Genomic DNA, 10140 nt, shown 5'->3' with positions numbered 1-10140 from the left:
TTGTTTTTTTGGTGAGAAGTCTCACTCTGTTGCCTAGGCTAGAGTACCATGGCGTCATACTAACCTCAACCTCTTGGGCTCAAGTGATCCTCTTGCCTCAGCCTCCCAAGTAGTTTTTTCCTATTGTTTAGGAGAGATAGGTTCTCACTCTTGCTCAGGCTGTTCTCAAACTCCTGAGTTCAAGCAACCACCCGCCTCAGCCTCCCAAAGTGCTAGGATTACAGGCATGAGCCACCAACGTGCTGATATTTGGGGTTTATAAGCAAAGCTGAGATATTGCATCAATTTACCTATAAATATTTTCATTGTGTATCTCTAAAAGTATCCCCATTTACCAGCTATTTTGTTGTTGTTTTGTTGTTGCAGTTGTCATTGTCGTTTGCCAGGCCTGGGCCAGGTTTGAACCCACCAGTTCCAGTGTATGTGACTGGTGCCCTAGCCACTGAGATACAGGTGCCGAGCCAGAAGCTGCTGTTTCTTTACAAAGTTATCTAAGTGCTTCTCAGGTTGACCATTGGAATACAAGCTTTATAGATGAGAGTATTGCATCAGGCTTGGCACCCATAGCTCAGTGAGTAGGGTGCCAGCCACATGCACTCAGGATGGCAGGTTTGAGCCTGGCCCTGGGCCTGCTAAACGACAACTGCAACAAAAAAATAGCCAGGTGTTGTGGTGGGGCCCTGTAGTCCCAGCTACTTGGGAGACTGAGGCAAGAGAATCACTTAAGCCCAAGAATTTGAGGTTGCTGTGAGCTGTGACACCACCGTACTCTACCAAGGGTGACACAGTGAGACTATCTCAAAAAAAAAATGGACGATGCCTGTGGTTGGCTCAAGGAGTAGGGCACTGGCCCCATATGCTGAGGCAGGTTCAAACCCAGCCCCAGCCAAAATTGAAAAAAAAAAAAAAAAGAAAGAAAGAAAGAAAAAAGAAAGTATTGCATCTATGTTAAATACTGCACTATGGGCTCAGCACCTGTGGCTCAAGTGGCTAAGGTGCCAGCCACATACACCTAAGGTGGTGGGTTCAAATCCAGCTGAGGCCCGCCAAACAACAATGATGGCTGCAACCAAAAAAATAGCTGGGCATTGTGGCGGGCACCTGTGGTCCCAGCTACTTGGGAGGTGGAGGCAGGAGACTCGCTTGAGCCCAGGAGCTGGAGGTTGCTATGAGCTGTGATGCCACAGCACTCTACCCAGGGGGATGGCTTGAGGCTCTGTCTCAAAAAAAAAAAAAAATACTACACTATGAGAAAATGTACTTATTCTTTAAAAATCCACATCAAAGTAGGGGGAAAGGGCCACATTGCATATAATTTACCCTAAATGGTTGAGAAAAAATACTAAATAGTGCCATTATTTGAATGTTCTTATTCCCTCCCAAATTCATATTGGACCTTAATTTCCAATGCAAAATTATTAGGAGGTGTGGCTGAAAGGGGTTGAGCAGTGTACTCAGAGATAAGACCAGAAGAGATAAGACCAGAAGTTCAGGCCAAGTTTAATGAAAGGGGACTGGGACTAGGCTGGGTGAAGATGGCAGCTGCACCCAGAGAGGTTTGGGGCTTGTTTGGGGGAAGAAAAATTCACAGGTTACTGGAAGGCTTTGGCAGGCTAGGGTCTTTCCAGCAGAACCCTTGGGGCAAGGTCAGGTTCTAGAAAGGGGGGTGGGGGAAGGATTTAGGCCCCTAACAGTGACCTTTGGGAAGTGATTGAGTTGTGAAGGCTTCAGCCTCATGAATGGAATTAGGTACCCTTATAAAAGGGCTTGGGGGAAGTTCACACCTCTTGGCCTTCTACCCTCTACCATGTGAGAACACAGCAATGTCTTTTGGAGGTAAAAATGTGAAGAACTGCCCTACCAGCTGCCAGAGCCTATTTTAGCTCCAGGGAACTCCTGCCTCTTCCTCAATTTAGTGCGGCTCAAACCAGCCTGAAACTTGCTAGGGGAAAGGAAACAGATCTGGGAATCTTCACGACAGCTTCAGCAATTTTTCTGAGTAAGTTTCCTGGTGTTGCATGCGAAGACACTGATTCACCTCTTTTGGAGGTTTTCAGACCTTCCTGCTCTGTGGTAAGGCAGTGCTTGGTGACTTGAAGGAGCCTGCCATTTGGGGCCGAAGTCATGAGGTTGAGTGGAACTAGGGAACCTAGTTTGGATTCAGAGCTCATTTGTAGTTCCTAGGGACCTGGTGGGGAATTCTCCTTTGTCCCATTCTGATTGTTGGTTCTCATTTGAGACAATTTGGTTCTCGGTGTGTGGTTCCCATTTGGTAGGCCTTGGCATCTGTGTGTCAGAAATTCCCTGTAGAGTCTGTGTTTGTTATTTGTGAATTTTATCTCAACATGGGAGGCTCCATTTCTATTCCATCTGAAAGTCCCTTGGGGAATATGTTGGCTAAATGGTCAACTTAAATCTATAAACTTATATCTAAAGAAAGAATGTGTATTATTGTAATACGATCTGGCCAACATACATGTTAGGGCATGAGGACAAATGGCCATTGAATGGAACCTTAAATTATTATATTATCTTACACTGGAATTATTTTGTCAAAGATTGAGTTAATAGGAAGAGAGCCCATATATACAGTCTTTTATTCAGTTGCATGATAAAGAGCCCATAAGGCCTAGGACAAAGTTAATGATACAAAGAAATCCTCTCCCTGTAGTCGGGGAGAGGAACCAGATCCCACATGACAAGACTTAGGAGGAGTTAGCCAGATTGGACCTCATGAATCCTTTCAATTCGAACTTCTCCAAACCTCCTCTCCTGTCATCAGCTCCCCCATATTTGCCACCACTGGAGGAAGGACCCATGGTCAGGGAGAGCAGGCTGGGACTTATTCTCCAGTCCTAACCCCCTCCAGGTTATGACTCAGAAATAGGAATTGTCTCCCCTTCCAAGGCAACTCAATTTGGCCAGAGGGCACCCATAGCCTAACAGGGCACTTTCCACTGTAGCAGTACCCCGTAGGCAGTTTATATGCACCAGGACAGCTGGCGGGGTATTATTGGTCTTACCGCCATTTCCAACCTTGGATTTACTGAATTGGAAACTCAAACTCAGCCTATAGAGAGGACCCTCAGAGAATGTTTTATACAACTATCTTTGCAATGAACCATCCACTTGGGTGGACATACAGACCTTATTGAATATATTACTGCAGATGAGTGTAGACTACTGATGGACAAGGCCAAGGAGGGCCCATAGCGTCTCCATAGCAAGGATCCTAATCAAATCCCAGACCCCGGTGGGATGTAGTGACTCAACACCTCCTCTCTGGGAGGCTGAGGTGGGTGGTTGCTTGAGCTCAGGAGTTCAAGACCAGCCTGAGCAAGAATGAAACCCTGTCTCTACTAAAAATACAAAAAAACTAGCTGGGCATTGTGGCTGGCACCTATTGTCCCAGCTAATCTGGAAGCTAAGGAAAGAGGATCACTGGGGCCCAAGAGTTTGAGGTTACAACACTCTATCCAGGGTAATAGAGTGAGACTTTGTCTCAAAATAAAAAGCTGAAAAGAAAAAAAACAGTCCCAGAAACCAGTGCTGCTGTGCTGATAACAGAGCCAAACCAGTATCCTATTGTTGATACAGAAAGTGTGATAACAAATCGTTACCGAAAGTGTATTCCAGCAGGCCTTCAGAGGGCAGTGCCTAGACAAAAGAATTTTAGGTTTTTTTTTTTTTAGACAATCATACTTTATCACCCCCGGTAGAGTGCTGTGGCATTACAGCTCACAGCAACCTCCAGCTCCTGGGCTTAGGCAATTCTCTTGCCTCAGCCTCCCAAGTAGCTGTGACTACAGGCGCCCACCACAACACCTAGCTATTTTTTTGTTGCAGTTTGGCCAGGGCCGGGTTTGAACCCTCCATTCTCAGTATATGGGACCAGTGCCCTACTCACTGAGCCATAAGCACTGCCCAAGTTTTTTTTTTTTTTTAATTTCAGGTTAATGTGAGGGTACAAACAACCAAGTCACAATATTTGAATTTGTTAGGTAGAGTCCCTCTTGTAGTTATATCCCACACCCCAAAGTTGTGCCATACACCACTACATTGTGCCCATTCAACAGGAGCACCCCAACCACCCGCTTGGTCCCTCTCCCCCCAACTTGAATTGAAATGAGTTTTTCTCCTATATGGGCATGAATTAGAGCGTGTACTGACTTCATATTAGTACTGAGTACATTGGATACTTGCTTTTCCATTTTGTGATATTTTACTAAGAAGAATGTGCTTCAGCTCTATCCAAGTTAATACAAAAGATGTGAAGTGTCCATCTTTTTATGACTGAATAGTACTCTGTGCTGTATATATATACTACAATTTGTTAATCCATTCCAGAGTTGATGGGCATTTAGGTTGTTTCCACATCTTGGCGATTGTAAATTGGGTTGCAATAAACGATCTAGTGCAAATGTCCTTATGATAAAATGATTTGTTTTCCTTCTGATTAGATGCCTAATAGTGGGATTGCAGGGTCAAATGGGAGATCTAATTTGAGTTCTTTAAGGATTCTCCATACTTCTTTCCAAAGAGGTTGTATTAGTTTGCAGTCCCAGACAGAAGAGTTTAAACAGGTTCTCAGAGTTAAAGCAGAAATCCAATGAGGATCCCACTGATTTTGGAATGCATCTATCAGGCATATTGGAAATCTACAGATGTGGATCCAGAAGCCCCTGAAAATACACACATGGTTAATTAACATGGCTTCTATAGGGCAGAGCGCTCCAGATATAAGGAGCAACTGCCACACATTGAAAAAGCAATTGGCATGAATCCCTCACAGCTAATTGATATGACCTGTAAGGCAGTGATTTTCAGCCGCTGCAGCACACTGGTGTGCCATGACAGGATCCTAGATTTACTGCAAAAAAAAAAAAAATTTTTTTTTGCAGTTTTCTTTTTTGTTTTTTGCAGGTTTTGGCCAGGGCTGGGCTTGAACCCACCACCTCTGGCATATGGAGTCAGCACCCTACTCCTTTGAGCCACAGGTGCTGCCCCTGCTGCAAAACTTTTTAAAGATTATTCATTAAATTATTTTTGAAAGTTCACAAAGCACAGTAAGTATATTCTTTTTATTGCTTTTTTTTTTGATCAACATAATTTAAGTGTGCCAAGGAAGGTTAACTATGGGTTCAAGTGTGCCGTAAGATAAAATAAGGTTGAACAATTCTGCTTTAAGGTATATAATGCCAGTGAAGAATGGAAACTGCAACCTGTGTGTGCTCGGTCAGCTGCACCAACCAAGGGTCCTTTGAGACAGTCAAAAACAAAGCGCAGGAAAGGCCACCCCAGGGTGGGGCACAATCAATGTACTTTTTGCAAAGAAGGACATTGGAAAAAGCACTGCCCAAAGTTGCAAAGGATTCCAGGTAACAGGAAAACACCAAGAGAGAAAATGGTCTTTGAAGCTTGGAACTTGGATGATGATGAGGGGACCCAGGACTCCAGAGCCACAGGAGCCCCAGGGAGAAGTGACAGTGAGTGGGGACTCAATGAGTGGATTTTTTTTCTTTTTTTTGTACAGATAGAGTCTCACTTTATCGCCCTCAGTAGAGTGCTGGGGCTTCACACAGCTCACAGCAACCTCCAACTCCTGGGCTTGAGCAATTCTCTTGCCTCAGCCTCCCGAGTAGTTGGGACTACGGGCGCCCACCACAACACCTGGCTATTCTTTTTTTGTGTTGCAGTTTGGCCACGGCCGGGTTTGAACCTGCCACCCTCGGTATATGGGGCCAGCACCCTACCCACTGAGCACAGGTGCAGCCCAGTGAGTGATTTTTTTTTTTTTTTTTGCAGTTTTTGGCCATGGCTGGGTTTGAACCCACCACCTCCAGCATATGGGGCCGGTGCCCTACTCCTTTGAGCCACAGGTGCAGCCCCAACCAATGAGTGGATTTTTTTAATTGACACTGGAGCTACCTTTTTTGTCCTAAACTCTAATTCCCGTAGGGAAGATATAGTGGCATTGTTTGTTGTGACTGGACAGACCCAGCAATGACCCATGCTCCAACCTGTTGAGTGCCAGCTGGGAGACCAAAGCTGAGACACAGATTCTTATCCATGCCGGACTATCCAATACCTCTCCCAGGTGAAGATTTGTTACACAAGTTGAATGACCAAGTAACCTCCTCTCCAGAGAAGCAACAGCTCCACCTACAGGTCCAGCCTGAAAATCCTCTGCAGTTTCAATGTCTATTCACAGATAGAGAAGAGAGAGTGAATTCTGTCCCCTACCCCCATCCCAGGTCTATCAAAATATGAGTAAGGCCTTACAGGCTGATGGGATCCCAGACTGGCAATAACAGACACTCCAATTACTGTTTTGTTCAAAGAAGGCGCCTCATACCCTCGTAGGAAATAATACCCCCCAAAAAGAAAGCATTGGAAGGAATCCAAACTATATAGAACGTGTTTCTAGAGTACAAACTAATCCATTCCTTTTGTTCCCCCTACAGGAGGCCCCATACCACTGAGTATAATAGATTTGTGCAGGGTCTACATGCTCTTATGATATTGTTCAAGACATACACCCTCCAGTGGACTGCCAAACCCATATAGTCTTTTGATAACAAAACCTGGTGACTATGAATAGTATTCCCCTAATGGACTTAAACAATGCTTTCTTTTATCCTTTAAGGAAAAAAACCCAACTCCTTTTCACATTTGAATGGCAGGATGTCACTAGTGTGACATCACAGTGCTGCTAGATGGTGTTACCTCAGGGGGTTAAAAACTCGCTTGCCAGGTTTAGTGAGAACTTGGCAAGAGACTTGTGGAATCTACAGCTGGATCAAGGGATGCAGTTACAATATGTGGATGATTTACTTATAGTCAGGCCTGACTGTGATCTTGCAGATACAGTGGCTGTGCTAAATCATCTAGCCACATGTGGCTATAAAGTGTCACCTAAAACGGCACAGATTTGCAAATGACAGGTTATTTATTTGGGATTCCAAATTCGCAAGGGAACCACAGCCTAATGTTAGACAGAAAGCAAATCATTGTGAATCTTAAGGTGCTCAGAAATAAAAGGCAACTGTGTGGGTTCCCAGGAAAACCAGAGTTCTATCATGTTTAAATCCCAAACTTTGGACTAACAGCAAAGCCCTTAATGAGCCCCTTATAGGGAAAGATGTAGAGCCCTCTGATCTGGACCACAGAATGTCAAAATGCCTTTAAGAGACTAAAGCAATGTTTTTGGTTGGCAATGTGGCTGAGGCTTTATTTTGGAAAAAGTAATCAAATCAGTTTTTAGTTGGGGGCACGGGTAAGAGGGGGTACCCTAGGCGGTAAATTCCCTCTAAGGGTAGGTTGAAGGACGAGGCTGAGCCTCAGGTGGGTCTCCTGTTCCATGTGCTACCTGGCACAGCTGCCTCCCCCCACAGGCTCTATGGCAGCCATGTGAGAGAGTGGACTGGAAGGGCCACAGTGACCGCTCGCTTGGGCAGGATATCAGAGGACTCAGACACCAGCTTCCTGTCATGAGTCTCAATCTTCGTAACCTTGGCCCTGGCACTGGTGTGGCTGAAGGAGCAGGAGCCCCCACCAGAACCAAAGCTAGGCTGGAAGGAGCTCAGGCCAGAGCTGAGGCCAGAGCTTGTGAGGCACCTGTAGGCCAAGCCCAGGCCACCTGAGTAGCCACTGGTGATCTTTATGTGGATACTCATGTTCTGCATCCCCGACTCCAGCCGGCTCTGCTCCCCCTCCGGCAGCTTGCAGTAGGTGGTGATCTCCATGTCCAGGGCCAGCTTGATGTTCATCAGATCCTGGTGTTCACGCAGCTGCTGAGACATGTCCTACTTGGCCTGACGCAGGGCAGCCTCCAGTTAGGCCAGCTTGGTAGTGGTGTCCTTAACAGCCAGCTCCCCACGCTGCTCAGCATCCTCAGCGGCGGCCTCCAGGGAAGCCCTCTGGCCTTTGAGAGCTTCTGATCTCAGCCTGGAGTCGGCTGATGTTCCAGTTCTCCGTCTTCGTACACCCAGGTCATCCCGGTGCTTCCCAGCCTGCACCTGCAGCTCCTCGTACTTGGTCTGGCCCAACTCTCAGCCTGGGCCCGGTTGCAATTGGTGATCTCCTCATATTGGGCAGGAACCTCAGAGATGATGCCGTCCAAGGAGTGACTGTTGTCCATGGACAGGACCACAGATGTGTCGGAGATGTAGGACTGCGGCTCACAGGTCTCCTCTTCATACAGCTGCCTGAGGACACCCTTCCAGGAGGGACTCCAGCTCCACCTTGTTTTTGTTTTTTTTTTTTTTTTTTTTTTGAGACAGAGCCTCAAGCTGTCCCCCTGGGTAGAGTGCCGTGGCATTACAGCTCACAGCAACCTCCAACTCTGGGCTCAAGCGAGTCTCTTGCCTCCGCCTCCCAAGTAGCTGGGACCACAGGTGCCCGCCACAATGCCCGGCTATTTTTTGGTTGCAGCCGTCATTGTTGTTTGGCGGGTCCAGGCTGGGGATTTGAACCCGCCACCTTAGGTGTACGTGGCTGGCGCCTTAGCCAGTTGAGCTATAGGCGCCGAGCCTCCACCTTGTTTATGTACACTCCATCCACATCCTTCTTGATAAGGACGAATTCAATCTCCATCTCTGTACACTTGTTGGTCTCCCCCTCATTCTTATTCTGGAAGTCCTCCACCAGCCCCTGCACATTGCCAACCTCTGCCTCCAGCTTCAGCTTCTCCTGGCCCAGTGTGTCCAGCTCTCACCAAACGCTGTTGATGTAGCTTTCAGACATGCTGTCCTTGTTGTTGTGAGCCTTCTACTGCTGCTGCAGGAGGTTCCACTTGGTCTCCAGCATCTTGTTCTGCTGCTTCAGGAAATGCACCTTGTCAATGAAGGAGGCAAATTTGTTACTGAGGGTCTTGACCTCTTCCTCCTCCTCCTCCTGGGTGTCCACAGCCTGAATGTTGGGCCTCCAGGTTGAGTGGGCTTAGTAGGCTCTTGGTTCACTGTGACGGCCGTGATACCCCTGGCCGTGATACCCCCATACCTCCGGCCCTGGCGTAACCTCCACCCAGACTCATGCTGGTGCCCAGGCCACTCTGGAAGCTGCTGCTGCCCACCCAGGAGAAGCTCAAGGAGCTGATGTGGGCACCAGACCCACTGCTGTATGGAGTGGCTGCTGAAGGCCCGTAGGACAGAAGTGGACACCTTGTAGGACCACCTCTGATGGACATGGTGAAGACTGGAGTGGAGGCAGGAGTGCCAAACCAGACAGAGATTAGAGAAAGAGCAAAAAGTTGCTTCTAGTTGGTCTAAACCAGAGTCTCGTGAGTGCCTCTGCTTTGGGATTGCCAGGCCTGCAGAAAGAATTTAAATTATAAACAGACAAGTCAAATAGTAAGCACTGTGAGTTTATGTGAGTTTGCCTCTTTTGGGTTCTCACCTCAGCTGCAGACATCCTTCCACCCCTTTAAACCAGGGCACCAGGTGTTGCTTAAAGCCTAGAAAGAACGAGACCCAAACAACAACTGACAGAGAAATGAAAAGGGTCCTACAAAGTGCTTCTAACAACTCACACCTCATTGAAACTCTCAGGGGTAAAAGCTGGGGCCCATCACTCCAGACAAAAAGGTGTCCCAGGGAAGAAGAGAACCCAGAACTCCAGTGGATGGGGCCCATCTTCAGTTGATCTAAAATACCTGTTTAAGAAGAAGGAAAAATGAAAATATTGGTATTTTCACTAACCTTTCTTTGGTTATTTGTTCTGTCTACAGGATGGAGAGACAAGGCCTTAGTAAGAACATCCCAGCCTATCACTTCTTCTGGCAATCTCTCTCGATGCTGACTTTGCTATCTTAAACCTTGTTCAGTGCAAGAGAATCTCTTGAGCTGAAGCGTTTGAGGTTGCTGCGAACCGTGATACCAGAGCACTCTACCCAGGGTGACACAGTGAGACTGTCTCAAAAAAAAAAAAAAAGAATCTGAGTGATGGGTAAATGGGTGTTTATTATATAGTTCTTCAAACTATTCTTTATGTTTTAAATGTTTTCTTAATAGAGTTGGCAGAAATTGAACCATACATCTATTCTATGAACCAACAATTTCCTCCCTTGGTATTTATCCAAGAGAAATAAAAATACAGGATGGCCATAAAGTTCATGTGCGATTTAAAATAGAAAACTGTGTC

At 46.5% G+C, this 10140-nt stretch overlaps 1 pseudogene; it reads right to left on the bottom strand.

The window, feature by feature from the left end:
- Positions 1-7340: 7340 nt before the first annotated feature.
- LOC100944157 lies at positions 7341-9411 on the bottom strand (annotated as a pseudogene).
- Between the last annotated feature and the right edge of the window lie 729 nt (positions 9412-10140).

The sequence above is a fragment of the Otolemur garnettii genome, unplaced genomic scaffold (genome assembly GCF_000181295.1).
Source record: "Otolemur garnettii isolate 467f Iridium unplaced genomic scaffold, OtoGar3 scaffold00233, whole genome shotgun sequence".
Classification (NCBI taxonomy): Eukaryota; Metazoa; Chordata; class Mammalia; order Primates; family Galagidae; genus Otolemur; species Otolemur garnettii.
This window is presented reverse-complemented; position numbering and strand designations above follow the sequence as displayed.